We start from the raw sequence: 15,887 nt of genomic DNA on the forward strand, positions 1-15,887 counted from the left end.
GCTAACTGCTCTAGGCTGCTGTTGAGCTGAGTCGGAGTCTGCCTCGCTTTCTGACCTAGTCTTGTTCTGAAACGACCCCTTGTAGTGTCTGTGTATTTACATAATCTGTATTGGAAACCCGTAACGTGCTAGTATATAAATGACTCGTGTCTCGCTGTTTGGATTCTTTGTTCCGCCACGCAAATACAAGTGCTATGTTAAATCTGAACTATCAAGTTGTGTAAAGCAGGCTAGGCAGACACAACAATTCTGGCGACGAGGATAGTAGGATAATACTCAGAAAAGAATGGAGATACCTACGTTTGATTTACAACCTTTTGACTGTGAAAGTCCTGGAGCAAGCACGCGATGGACCAGATGGAAGCGAGCTTTTGAGTTGTATGCTGAAGGAAAAAATGTCACGAATGCTTCTAGAAAGCGAGCTCTGCTGCTGCATTGTGCTGGAATGGCAGTGCAGGACATTTTCTTTACCTTTGAAGGGGAATTGAACAACTATGAAGCTGCTGTTCAAGCATTAACTAATTATTTTACGCCGTTAAACAATGTCCCGTTTGAACGCCATGTATTTAGATCTCTATTTCAAAAAGAGGAAGAAAGTGTAGAACAATTTATCACTCGATTAAAACAAAAAGCAGAAACGTGCAGTTTTGAAGACATGGATGATCAAATTCGTGATCAAGTCGTGGAAAAATGTAGATCGGACGCGTTACGACGCCGACTCTTAGAAAAAGGAAGTGACTTGAATCTAAAAACGTTAAGAGAATTGGCCTTGGCATTCGAAGTGTCAGAAATTCAATCAAGATCATACAGTCAGGAAGTCAACAAAATCTCGACGTTTAAATCAGCTAAGAAAAGCTATCAATCTCGATTCCGATGTTACCGATGCGGAAGGGAAGGTCACAAAAGCAGCGACAGGAATTGTCCAGCGCAAGGAAAAGAATGTAGAAAATGCAATAAAATGGGTCATTTTGCAAGCTGCTGCAGAACAAAATCTGTTGGAACCAGCCACGTGGAAAAGAACCCGACGAATGGAAGCAACAGGACGAACCGAAAAAATAACATCAGACAAGTAAAACGAAATGCTGATGGTGAGTTGGACTATATCTTTAATGTATGTAGTTACAATACTGGAAAAGTTTCGGTAAATGTTGGTGGAATCAATATTTCAATGATTATCGATTCGGGAGCTACATGTAATGTAATTGATCGTGCACTGTGGGAAGATTTGAAAAAACAGCGCATCAAGTGCAAAAGCCATCTTTCTGACAAAACAATCTACGCTTATGGAAGTGATGCACCTTTGAAAATAGCAGGAATTTTCACTGCAGACGTTGAAACAACAAAAAAAGCACTGAAAAATGTCGAATTTGTAGTGATCGAAGGAAAAGGGCAACCGCTGCTAGGATTGAAAACAGCCACAGAGTTACAAATAATTAAATTTGATTCTGAACTAAATGCTGTAACTAAAAGTCCTTCGTTTTTGAATAAATATCAGTCATGTTTCGATGGTGTGGGAAAATTAAAAGACTTTCAATTAACAATACCTGTTGATAAAAATGTAAAGCCTGTGTGTCAACCTGTAAGACGAATACCATTTAACCTTCGGGACAAGTTAGCAGAAAAATTAAAACAGTTGGAAGACCTTGACATCATCGAAAAAGTGGAAGAACCGTCAACTTGGGTTTCACCTGCAATGATCGTGCCCAAGCAAAATGGAGACATTCGTTTGTGTGTCGATATGCGCCAAGCTAACAAAGCTGTCAGAAGAGAACGTCACCCGATGCCTACCATTGAAGAAGTGCTGCATGACATGAACCAAAGCCAGGTATTCACTAAACTAGATGTCAAATGGGCGTATCACCAAATTGAATTACAACCTAGTTCTAGAAATATTACTACATTTGTGACGCATGAAGGATTATATCGATACAAGAGACTGATGTTTGGAGTTAGTTGTGCTCCGGAGATGTACCAACGAGTAATGCAACAAACGCTACAAGGTTGTACAGGAGTCAAGAATATTCTTGATGACATTATCGTGTACGGGTCGACTCAAGAGGAGCATGACCGAAGACTCGAGAAGGTACTTGAAAGAATTCGAGATAGTGGGTTCACGCTGAACAAAGAAAAGTGCGAATTCAACAAAGACAAACTTGTATTTATGGGACATGTGCTGTCGTCTAAAGGAATTGACCCGGAAGAGGCAAAAGTTGAAGCTGTTAAGGAAGCAAGAGCACCAGAAAACGCCGCTGAAGTAAGAAGTTTTTTAGGACTGGTGAATTATAATGCTAGATTTATACCTGATTTAGCCACGGTGTCGGAACCGCTTCGTATGTTAACTCGTAAAAGTGTTGATTTTCATTGGGGTAAAGCTCAACAGCAATCTTTTGAAAAGCTAAAATCTTTATTGTGCAATTGTGTAACTTTGGGTTATTATGACAAACATGCTAAAACTCAAGTAATTGCTGATGCTAGTCCTTATGGTTTAGCTGGAGTGCTGGTGCAAAACCAAAATGGAAAAAATTATGTTATTAGTTATGCTAGCCGTACTTTAAACGAAATTGAACGTAAATATTCGCAAACTGAAAAAGAAGCTTTAGCTATTGTGTGGGCATGCGAAAGATTTCACGTTTATTTGTATGGGAGCAGTTTTGATTTATTAACAGATCATAAACCGTTAAAATTCATTTTCACTCCCCGCTCCAAGCCGAATGCTAGAATGGAACGCTGGATTTTAAGATTAATGCCTTATCAGTATGAAGTGAAGTATATCCCAGGGAGGCAAAACATTGCCGATTGCTTATCTCGCTTATTTTCTTCAAAAGCGCTGTGCAAACACGTTGATGACACGCATGAGTATGTGAAATTTGTAGCAAAAGAAGCGACGCCTATTGCCATGAGCACACGTGACATCGAGCGTGCAACAAACGCTGATTTTGAGTTGCGCAATGTCATGGATTGCATTCTTTCGAACGACTGGTGTGAACTTGAATGTAAATCTTATCTAACAGTTCGAAGTGAATTAGCTGTCATTGGCCGTCTTCTATTACGCGGTACACGTATTGTGATTCCAAAAACATTGAGACAACATGTTCTTACGTTAGCTCACGAGGGCCATCCTGGTATCGTTGCATTGAAAAGACGTCTTCGTACTAAAGTATGGTGGCCTGGCATAGACAAAGATGCCGATCGTTTTTGTAAAAATTGTTTTGGGTGTCAACTTGTTTCAAAACCTGTATCCCCTGAACCCATGAAACGTACCGAATTGCCGGAAGGACCCTGGCAAGATCTTGCTATTGATTTAATGGGACCTCTGCCTTCTGGTGATTATGTTTTTGTTGTGATCGATTATTTTAGTCGTTACTTTGAAATTGATGTTATGAAAACAGTTACTAGTGAAAAAGTGATTGGAAGTTTAAAGAAAATGTTTGCAACGCATGGTTTACCTTGTTCAATAACTTCTGATAATGGTCCGCAATTTATTAGCAACGAATTTCATTCATTTTTGAGCGAATGTGGAATATTGCATCGTAGAGTGACTCCATTGTGGCCTCAAGCCAACGGAGAAGTTGAAATTCAAAATCGCTCATTGCTTAAACGCATTAAAATTGCACAAGCTGAAGAAAAAAACTGGAAAAATGAATTGTATTCGTATTTACTTATGTATCGCTCTACACCACACTCAACGACTGGAGTTAGTCCAGCCGAATTGTTGTTCAAACGAAAATTGCGTACTAAGTTACCATGCATTGATCGTTCTTATGACCATGATTCTAAATCTGTTCGTGACAGAGATTCAGAAATGAAGGAAAAGGGAAAGTTATATGCTGATCTTAGACGTGGTGCAGTTCAAGCTGATATTAAACCTGGTGACACTGTACTATTGAAACAACATGGCCGTGATAAACTTTCTACTACCTTTCGTAAAGATCCGTTTATTGTCACAGAGAAACATGGTAATTGTGTGATTGTTGAAAATGATGACGCAAAGTATAAAAGAAACGTAACCCATGTTAAGAAATTTCATGATTCAAACAATGACCCAACCACTGATGTGTCTTCGAGACATAATGTCTCGACTGAGGCTTTCTCTGACTCAACTGATGTAATACCTGAACAAAATGTTTCGCCTGATAACCTTACTGACGCTGTTATTCTAACCAGGCCGCACCGCAACATCAAACCACCGCAACGGTTTAAAGACTTTGTTATGTAATTTACTGTGTTGTGTTTAGCCAGAACTGTTATGTTTAATTCTTGATCTGTTGACTACATTTCGAAATAGTGTTTGATTCTGAAAAGGAAAGAGATGTAGTGTCTGTGTATTTACATAATCTGTATTGGAAACCCGTAACGTGCTAGTATATAAATGACTCGTGTCTCGCTGTTTGGATTCTTTGTTCCGCCACGCAAATACAAGTGCTATGTTAAATCTGAACTATCAAGTTGTGTAAAGCAGGCTAGGCAGACACAACACCCCTGTTCCATATCTAGAAAGCTAAATTTGCTAAAACCTCAATGGCTAAGGTAACAGGGATCAGTATAGTCAGTAGGCTAGATGTAACAGAAAATATATTTCTATAGCAATTGAGGTTTTAGCTTTCAAGGCAATAACGTAAAGAAATTTGTAGCCGAATGAGAAATGATCGTAAATTCGTATAGGCTAATGATAGCCGAATAATAATGATATTGAAATAAGCAATTGCTTAACTGGTCGATTATATTGGAAGAACCAAGAAGACAGTGGAAGATCGAGATTCGTGGAAGCAATAAAACAGTCAAACATAGATGTTGAGATAGTCAGATATCACATGATGATTGCCTTGGTGAAGATCGGGAGTCAAAGTCCCGGGGTGAAGATGATGATGATAATGAACATGATTAACGATTGTATAAAGTGTTCATATTGAGTGTTCAATTGTGCCTGGTCAGCTCAGTCGGTAGAGCGTTGGACTCTTAATCCAACGGTCGTGGGTTCGAGCTCCACGTTGGGCAAGAATTTTTATCGTCAAGCGAAGCACTATAGCCTAGCGTATGTTGGTATCATTGCAGTTTTGTTACTAACTAAAAGTCAAGCTTGCTCGTCTATATCAGCTTTTTTAGACTTTTTAAAGATTTTTTGAAATCTAAAGCCTTATATTGAAATAAATTTCAGGCTTTGTTGTAGCTCATAGTTCTGTATACTTTCTCGAAATAATAAAATGAGATAAAATGGCGTCACAAAGTGGGCGGAGTGTTTAGATAAAACCAGAAAACTGCATTTTTGCTTCTTGTCTGTCGCGGGCGTTGTGGCATGCTTTTGTAATCCAGCTGCTTGAGGCTTGAATTGGTGGACGGCTATTGAAGCCGGCAGCTATACGGCGCCAAGACCTGCTCGATCAGGAACTTAGCCAGGCTGCCGGTATGAAGCAGGAATTTCCATGTTGAAATTACTCCAACGATGCAAAGGGCTTCAACGTTACTCAGTAGCTGAGACAGAGCTTGTGGATAAGCGGCGTGTCGTAGCCTTGTCAACACAGACGAAACCAATTTTTTATCATCTTTTTCTATGTGTGAATCAAAAATGAGAGCTGTTCGAAACAAACTTTTTTTTTACAAGCACTGAACACTTGCCCAGGGAAATGACTTACCGTACCGTAGGCCTACAATCCATTTAGCCCGGTAAGCAACAGCGTATCAATCAGAAGTTACAGGAACAGAGAAAATATACAAACGTTTCCGATAAAAAGAAAAATCAATGAACGTTCGGCAGAAGCCAGCGTGGTCTGGTGGGTAAAGGCTAACAAATCCATTTCGATGACGTGGGTTTGATTTCCACCGCTGTCATAACACTTTTTTTCTTCTGTAATTACCAAAAAAGTTCAAAGCAGGATCAACTCTCTGGCTGCAGTGCCGGTCTTTGGGGTGTGCAAACCGTGCGATCGCACAGGGCCCGCAACTTAGGGGGCCCGCAATTTACTCAGAAAATGCACTAATTTTGTCATTTCCAATGGAAAAATTTCACAAGTGAATTCAACAAAGGAATTAGCAACAACAATACATGGAGACTCAACGGGTGCAACCTATTTTGTCCCCTGAACATTTCGTACCCTGAAAAAATCGAGAGAAAAAAAACAACAAAGCCGAAGTCGCTGATCGGAGTTGCCGCAAACATTTCAAAATTTTCTCGATCTTTTAGGGGACAAAATAGGTCGAAATTTGATTTTGTTACATGATTTCAGGGTACAAAATCGGGGTAGGCCTACGAATTTTTCAGGGGACGAAATAGGTTGCATTCAGACTCAACATAGAGACATATAGCTTTATTTCCGAAACAATGCCAAAAAGAAAGCATGATCTCATCCTTTTGCTGTGCCACCGGACAGCACCATTTTACAGTAATATTCATACCCAAATTTTTGTTGAACATGCTCTCAGAATGCTCCAAATTCAAAGTAATTTTTCAAAATTTTCTGGAGGAGGCCCCCCAGACCTCACACCGCTGCTGGGTGTCGCCTTCGGTGATCACACCGTCAGGCTTTGCCCTCCGACCGTCAAACCACCCTCCTCCCCTTTCAAAATAACTAGCTACGTTACTGAATTGGATCATTGTCATTGGGGCCCGCAAAGCATATTCCGCACAGGGCCCGAAATACCCTAAGACCGGCACTGCTGGCTGAATGCTAGAGGGGTCACAACAGTAGTCACTTAAACTTATGTTCTGATTGATTGGCGGTGTCTTACAAGGAATTGTTATTAGGGTTGCCAGAGGTTAATATAAAAAAGAACCCAAGCTTATGCAAAAAGTAGCCCAATTTTTTTGGGGGTTCTAAAATGGAGCCCAAAATGTAGCCCAAGCAAAGAGATAGGCTATTATACAAAATACTTCCAGAGCGCTTGATCATCAGTCCCAAATTATAAGTGTTTTTTCCAGTTCTTTACATCTTTCAGACAGATTGGCAACCATATGCATTCACTCAACTGTTTGTTGAAATAACTACAAACAAGTACCTAAACACAAAAAATGGTTTAATTTCTTTTCGTGATGAGCTAACGCAGGGGTGGGAAACCTATGGCTCTTTTGAAGACGGCATCTGGCTCGCAAAAAAAAATCTTCTAAAGTGCAAACCGCAAAAGTTTTATCTTAACTTTTCATTACAATTTAGAGCTGAAAATGCGCTCAGAATGCACCAAATTAATTGTAATTTTTCATTTTTTTCTGGTGGGGAAACCCCCCCCCCCCGCTGTTTTTCTCCTCTTGCCAAGACACGTTTCCTACTTTCAAAACTTCACCAGTGCCACCACGTGTTAATTGTATTAAGTGTTAAGGCATTGCAGTATGACCTACGGCTCTCACGAAAATGTATTTCCAAAAATGCAGCTTTAATGCCATGGCTCTCTTACTTAAAAAGGTTCCCGACCACTGAGCTAACGCTTCAAAAGTGTTCCCCTCAAGACCATCAACAGTTTTGATAACCCACCAAGGTCGATCAACGTAGAAAGTATCTTTTTGTCTTGTTTTTTTTTTACTCATATAAATTGTTAAAAAAAAACTTCACTAGCCTTTTTTCTCTCATCTTTCTACATTTGTAAAAACTTTATTAAGGTGTTGCGACCATGCCATAACTGTTTGTCCTGCTTTGGCATCATGCACGTTATAGCGTCCGTGTTTTGTCGCTTCTACCTTTTTTTAGACCCCTGCATATGTTTGACGTTTATTGTTTTTCGTTGTGATGGTTAGAAATAAAAACAAACTGAACTGGATCAGGGTTGTCAGATTAGTTGTAGCCTTCCCTTCCAGATTGCATGTCAGTTTGATTCTAAATTATTCTAAATTTATTCTAGACATTTCATTTTAAGTCTAAAACAAAATACCATTACATATGCAGTGTATGTTGTAAATATGGTATAACTTACAATAAGTAGGGGAAAGGAAGGTAATTTGATACGATTTTAACATTTTTCCCTGTCACATGAAAATCACGTGACACTGACTATCGGTTTTAGGCTAATGTGAAACTCTAATCCTTTGCACACTTTTTAAAAAAAAAATTACATTTGTATGTCTTTTAATATTTTTTTAATTCAAATTTTAAAAACGTCACTCAAGTGTATCAATTTACCTTCCATGGAAGGTAAATTGATACACCCGGAAGGTAATTTGATACAGAAAATATAATGCAGAAAACCTTTTTGACAGCAAAGCACTAAATGATAGTTTAAGCATTATTAATGTTGTAGTCAAAATCTAACAAATTCCACCAACACAAACATGCTATAGACAGGTTGGAATGACATATATAAACTACTTAACACCGAAAAAGAAACAAAGCAATATCAAACCATCATATTTACAAAAAATTACAATCTATTTCACGCCATCTAATTAGGTACCCGGTCATTTGGTCGACAGATATTTGGTCGACAGGGCGTTTGGTCGACAGACGTTTGGTCGACAGACATTTGGTCGACAGGATATTTGGTCGACAGGACATTTGGTTGACAAGACATTTGGTCGACAAGACATTTGGTCGACAGGACATTTGGGTTAGGGTTAGTTAACTCTAACCCTAAAATGAATCGTTCTGTCGACCAAATGTCCAGTCAACCAAATGTCCTGTGGACCTAACGTCCTGTTGACCAAACGTTCTGTGGACCAAATGTCTGTCGACCAAATTACTGTCGACCAAACGACCGGCCACGTCTAAATAAGAGAATGAGCTAATGCATCACACACAAATACACAACACATCTTTCAGCCTACAACACAGCAATAAAAGTTCTAATCACAAACAGATTTCCTTAGGCCAAATTGAATTTCTCAAAGTTAAAAGGAAACCGCAGTTGGTTGCATCTCCTTGCAGAACCGCCAACTGTAACTGGCGCTGGCAATTTTAATACAATGTCCTCCGGTGCAAATGAGGCAGCATCATTCTCATTAATGATGAAAATTGGTCCATCAACATCATCTTCATTCACTTTCCTATTCACTTTTTGCAAAAACACCCCATCGTATTCTTCACCATCAAAATCATCGACTCGGGCTATGTATTTTAAGGATCTTGACTTTCCAAAGACTAACACAATTACAAAGTCACCACAATTTGCTTTAATAATTTCCTTGTAGGAGGCATCGCTATCATCATATGGGACATGAAGTTCATCTGAAGACGTGCTTTCAACTTGGACTGAATTTTTACTCTTGCCAAATAAATTTCTTTTAGAGCTTTGTTTTGTGTTTTTTGCCGTCTTTTCCATCGCCCTTTTCTCAACTTCATCTCGAATAGGAGTGTCTGTGTAAACCCTGGTTTTTCTTCTTCTTCGGTTCATTTGCTTTCTGGGTGCTGCTTTTGGAATAGGTAAGACATCAGAAGGAGAAACATAAGCTGAAATATCTGGTACTTCTGAAGATAATGATTCATTTGTACGAAAGCCCTCACCATCATCAGTTGCATTTGCAGCACCATAAAAAACAGGAGTTTGTAAACTGTTGGTCTTGTCACTATCCAATTCATTTTGCACCAATTGTGTGATTTCTGGAATGCTGCCAGCCTCGGGAGTAAAATCTCTATCGGTTACCGATGAAGATGCAAAGTCAGCCTCTGTGAAAATATCTGGATTGTAGGGAAAGTTTCCAGTCGCACTAAATCCAGACAAGATATTCCTTGGCACCATTGCAGCTAAATGGGCTTCATTAACTAGTCCTGGAATGTCATAAATAGAAATTGTCTTTCCAGGATTGGACCTCATCCAGTTGTCCATTGCTTTGTTGTAGCAAGATTTGAATGGACCAAACACAGTTTTATCTAACGGCTGCAGTTTGTGCGACGTGTGTGGAGGAATTGTGAGCAAAACAATACCAAGATCTCTGGCCTTATTGATAGCTGCAAGTGAAATATGTGTTTCATGATTGTCCAATATGATCAATATCTTGTGGCTTGGAGAACAGCAGGTTAGATTTGCAACATGGTCAAGATAATCAATAAAAATATCCTCATTGATCCAACCTGATTTGTTTGATTTTCCCACAGTTCCAAGTGGAGCTCCACGTATAAAGTGCTCTCGATATCGAACTCTGGGGAAAATCAACATTGGAGCTAAAGCATATCCAGCAGCACAAATCGTGTAAACAGCTGTGACCAGTTCTCCACGCTCTCCAGACGTTATGGCACCAACACTTTTTACTCCAGAAGCAGTGACAATTTTCTTAGGGTTTTGCACAGTAGTTACACCGGTTTCATCAAGATTAAACACTCGGTCAGGTGTAAATTTAAATTTATCTAGCACACAAGATAAATTACTGAAATATTCTTTTACTGTTTGCTTATTGAATGCTGTTGCTCGGCCGAGTGATGTGGCTTCAGGACATCTAATAGATAAACTGTGTCGCTTCTTGAAACCCATCCACCATTGTTTTCCAGCTTTTTTGTCCTTGTGCCAACAATCTGGAAGCGTTAGGTTATTTTGCATTGCAAATTCATATGCCAGTTGTTTGCATTTCACCAATGATAAGCCAAAATACATATCTGCCAAATGAGTGATATGTGCAGCCAGTTCTTTTTCCATACTTTCTGGAATAACTCGTTTCGAAAGACTTGTTGAGCGGTATCCAACTGCACTATTAGGGTTTGACTGTTGCCTTTTGATGTATCGAAGTAGTGTCATCTTGTCAACTCCAAAATCGCATGCAGCTTTCCGATATGACAACCCCTCTTCAGTAACTTGTTTTGCAGCGCGTTCAAGTATGTCTAAGGGAGATCGACTGCATCGATTTGTTTTCCTTTTGTAATTGGAAGGCATGGTATTTTCAATGATAAGATGTAGAATAAATTATTATCACAGGTACATTCAATCACTGAAATACTGTTATAAAAAAAGAGTAAGTTAATTAATTCTTGATGTACTCTCAACAGATTTGTTCCTATGTAGTCTACAATTTAAAACTAAAAGTCAATATTACATGATGTCACTTTGATAGTAGCCTGTGTGTTAAATTTTTCACCTAACTATGAAAGGGAGTATACATACTGGCTGTGGCTATATTTACTCTGCCTTAATTTGAAAAAAGTTTAAATCTGTTCAATACAAAAACTTGTAATTTGGAAATTTTTTTAGTCCTGGGCAAAGATCAAAACCCTAACCTTATTCCTAACTCCAACCCTTACCTTACCTCTTCCTAACTTTAATCCTAACTGTGGCAAAACCTGATTGTAACCATTGCAACAAGTGTGTAAAAATAGCCACTTCCATGCATAGTTGCTGTTCTCCACAGTATCATATTAGTTTAGACAAAACAAACTATTTGATAAACCAGACTAATGACAACATGTGTTACAGTCAAGGAAGGTAATTTGATACACTGTATCAATTTACCTTCTGCGCATGTATCAATTTACCTTTTTTCAAAAAATTACAAAAATCCTAATGGGTGTGTTCTTAGATGCACATTGCAAAAAAGACATTACATGCCCTTGAAGGCTTATTAATGAACTATAAGATGAATTTAGTTCCGTATCTCTGGAGCCTTTCTTCAATTTTTTAGACGAAAATAATCAACAGGTAAAAAATTTACAAAAATATTCAAAAAACACACCTCAGCCATTTTATGCCGCAAAAACACAAACTAGCTGCATGGCATCATTTTTGTTGGCATTATTTTCACTGATTTTTCACTTGGTGGCAGTATTTTCAATCAATTTTTTTTGTATATTTCTGTAAGGGGGGTGTATCAAATTACCTTCCGTATCAAATTACCTTCCCTTCCCCTAGTGGTGAGAATCTTCATGTTGAAACGAAAATATCCCTATGATAAGATGATGCCAGCACATTTTTTATCAAGTTTTGTAGCCTTTGTTCACCCCAATTTTATATCTGTGCCTGCGTGCTTGTTGAAAAAGTTTGTCAAATGGTCGGCAGTGTAAACGATGTATGCTAACAAATGAACACAGCAAGTGAAAGAGCAACTGTTTTTTTCTTTATATCATTAGAATTCTTGAAAAATGTACGTAGTCGTAGGGTTGCCTCCTGCTGAGAAGCCTTGCCCAGTTTTTGCCTGTTTGTGTAAGAGCTACCTTTGATAAGTTAATCGCTGTACATCTGCTAAAAAATATCATACCGTACATACAAATATTAGCCTACCCTAAAAGTGTTTCCAGAAAGCAATATAATCCATTATTTGAGTGTAATTTTGCAAAAATTTTCCAGGGGGCATGCCCTCGGACCCCCTAGAATACGCGTGTCTTCGAAACGTTCTTACCCCCCATGAGTTTTATTGCTTCCCTTCAATCCCTTGCTCAACCCACCAGGATACGCCACTGCGTAGAGCCATATTCTTCCTACAATAAACTTCACATACGCTTGGATTTTTGAACTTCTTATCTAACTTCTTCGATGCAACAAAATATGAAAATCAATAAATACCGTACCGGTACTTAACAATAACTACGGTACTGTATTCTGTAACAACCTAAAAACATAACAGATTAAAAGTAAACTTAACATACATGGAAATATAACCCAGTGTTCGGAAGGTCTTGTCAGCTAACTAGGTTGCGCCACACTTCTCACAGACAGGCTTTCGCGCCAGAGAGCGTGCAATTCAGCAACAAAGTTTCAAAGAAAGAGACGGAACTAGGGCAGAAAGTTACGCGCACGCGTTGCAGCTACTAAATGCAATGAAAAAAATACAATTACCGAAACAATCTAGACTTGTCTAAATAATCCCAATTTGCTTCTAAAAATTATTCCAGATTCCAGACATTTTTTTTCTCTACTAGACAGTTCGTTTTGATTCCAGATCTGGAATCAATTATTCCAATCTGACAACCCTGAACTGGATATCCACCTGCATTTTCATAAAAACCTGGATCACTAAGTTGCCAGGATTGCCAGATATTAAACCCTAAACATGCACATTTTTGAAAATTGACATCTTTCTACCAAATTGGTAACCTTGCCTGGCCGAGGTCTCCAAAAACGCTGCTCTCAGTGAAATAACTAAAAATTAGGTAAAAATCTTAAACATAATACAATTTTTACATAAAAAGTTATTTTATAGTTTTAAAAAAAAGTAGCCCAATTGGGCGCCAACCAAAAAAGCGCGCCCAACGCGAATTTTTGGCGCCTGGAGAAATCAAAAGTAGCCCAATTGGGCGTAAAAGCGCCCAATCTGGCAACCCTAATTGTCATGTCGAAACTCGAAAGTGCCTGCCCAATTACACGATCATGATCGGAGTTGCCTGTTCTGCAGTTTTTTCTACGAATCAGGATTGTTTTGTTTTGGAGTCGTGGGACATTTTTCTAATCGCTTTTTCTTTCGGTTGGTTTTGTTCTACTTTCACCATTTTTTTTTTTAATTTTGATTATATTTTGCGTGAATTTGTCATGCTTTGGGCTTGTTTAGTCATTTGTGACTAAAACACCTGGCAATATTGGTCATGATGCAAACTTTGGAAAAGGTTTCATTTCAGTTTTCACTTTTCAGTGACTTGGCTATTCAACATTGTTTCATTTCAATGTTAAATCAAAGCTTTCATTGTTTGATGCAAACATTCAAATTGACCAAAGTTTTTAGGGTATGATAGGTTAGTGGCATGAATGTTACTTATGAAAAGAGCGATGTTTGTGTAGCTTAGTGAAGTAATGTCTTCAGTTTTTTTGCCTTTACGATCAATCGATAACTGGTTTATTTTTTCCAAAAGTATCACAACAATGGGTTTGCTACTATTCGGTGAGTCCGATTCGGTGAGTCTGATTCGGTGAGTCTGATTTGGTGAGTTCCTAACCTCTAACCCCTAACCCTAAAACGGCAATGATAATTAGGCTACGGTACCCAATAATTTAAAAAAAAAAATGAAAAAATCCCCCGTTAAGGGATCGGACTCACCAAAACGGGCCATTCCGCACAACAATACCCTGGTACATCACATAATTAACAACAACAACTGGTTTATTTTTTCTCAAGATATCCGACAATACATTGGTACATATACTACGGTACATAGTGAAATGATAGAGGAAGCAAAATACCTTACGAGGTCACCAAGTCAGCTTTCACCATAATGAAATGAGAGAGGATGGAATCGAAAGACCTTATGAGGTCACCAAGTTAGTTTCTGCCATAGTGAAATGAGAAAGGATGGAAGCGAAAGACCTTATGAGGTCACCAAGTTAGTTTCTACCATAATGAAATGAGAAAGGATAGAAGCGAAAGACCTTATAAGGTCACCAAGTTTCGTTAGTTTCCACCATAATGAAATGAGAGAGGATTGAAGCAAAAGACCTTATGAGGTCACCAAGTTAGTTTCCACCATAATGAAATGAGAAAGGATGGAAGCGAAAGACCTTATGAGGTCACCAAGTTAGCTTCCACCCTATCAGTATTTACAGAAAATGTTACAGCACTCTTTTGAACAATGCCGAAGCCATGCACGCATTCATATTGACGCTTTATTTTTCATCACTTTGAAGTAATATCAAAGTCCGAAAAAAATTATGTATGGCTGTCTTGCTTCGCATGTTTGTGAATCTTTCCAAAACTACAGGTGATTTTTAAAGTGTAATGGCTATCAGTAGAGAGAAGAAAGAAAAAAACTTTGGTTTCATCTGGTGTGAAATTTAGTACGGTATATACAAGAATAATCGTTACAAAAAGACTAGCACCATAAAAAACTATCGTAAATTCTGCAATAGACAGGCAGCAGAGAAAGTTCATGACTATTTTGCGAATCTTTCTAACTAGTATAATACCAGTACATACTGTAGATACGGTAGGGTTTAACACTGGTGCCAAGAGTTATTCTTTATACGGTACGGTACTGTAAAAGATAAGCGAATCCACCATGTTACAACTCTCATTGAATGCTTGCCAGATATTTCGTCCCTGAGATCTTTCGTCCCGACGTTTCGGCCCTAGTTTGCTAGATGTTTGGGCAACACTAAAAGGCGGAAATGCGGAACGCGAAAATAAGCCGGGCGTGAAATGGCGTATTGTCTGCAGAAGTAGCGATTTAATGCCGATGTAGAAAACGCAGAAGTACGATCTTGGCGTCCATATTGTTTAACATAGTGATAACTTCATCATGAAAGAATGAAATGTTGCAACATGGAAAAAGGCGGAAATGCGATTTTTAGCAACAACTTACCACCGAACCCACTTTTATGTTGAAATATCATTGAAATATATTGTTTAGAAGCAATTGTGAGGTCATTAAATACTTTGACTGTTTTAATTCCACAGTTATTGGAGTAAATTTCGAAAATTGAAAGGAAGTTATTGAATTAGGAAAAAGGCGGAAATGCGATTTTTAACAACAACTCACCACCGAACCTACTTTTATGTTGAAATATCATTGAAAGATATTGTTTAGAAGCAATTGTGAGATCATTAAATACTATGACTGTTTTAATTCTGAAGTTATTTCGGCTTATTTCCACATTTCCGCCTTTTAGTGTTGTCCTAGATGTTTCGTCCTTGAGATCTTTCGTCTCGACGTTTCGACCCTTAAGCGTACTGGACAGTTCACCCACCAATAGTCCAATATGCAACGTAAGCTGGGTTGAGACCGTCATGAGACATGTTAGTTTTACCCTACTGATGAACGCTCGTCTCCCGATTGAGGGTCGCCGCGACAGCAACTCTGCTCAGTACGAGAGGAACAGCAGATTAGAACATCTGGTACGTGCGCTTGGCCGATCGGCCAGCAGCGCGAAGCTACCGTCCGCTGGCTTACAAGTGAAACGCCTCTAAGTCGGAATCCTTCCTGACAAGCGACGATTTGTTTGCGCCCGGTCTGAAGCAGGCGATCGTCTTTCTTTTGGTGAAGCTGCGGAGAGGCCGCTTAGGTCGGTCGCGGCCAAGGTGTCGAGGTAAGGCGCCGAATCATCCGCAGACGACCTAGTTGAAGACC

The 15,887-nt window shown here is 38.9% G+C and overlaps 1 non-coding gene across 1 annotated transcript; it reads left to right on the forward strand.

Annotated features, from left to right (window-relative positions):
* Positions 1-4,922: 4,922 nt before the first annotated feature.
* Trnak-cuu (transfer RNA lysine (anticodon CUU)) lies at positions 4,923-4,995 on the forward strand. The gene has a single exon. It is a non-coding gene; the product is annotated as a tRNA-Lys (tRNA).
* The last annotated feature ends 10,892 nt before the right edge of the window (positions 4,996-15,887 follow it).

The sequence above is a fragment of the Aplidium turbinatum genome, chromosome 9, assembly GCF_918807975.1.
Source record: "Aplidium turbinatum chromosome 9, kaAplTurb1.1, whole genome shotgun sequence".
NCBI lineage: Eukaryota > Metazoa > Chordata > Ascidiacea > Aplousobranchia > Polyclinidae > Aplidium > Aplidium turbinatum.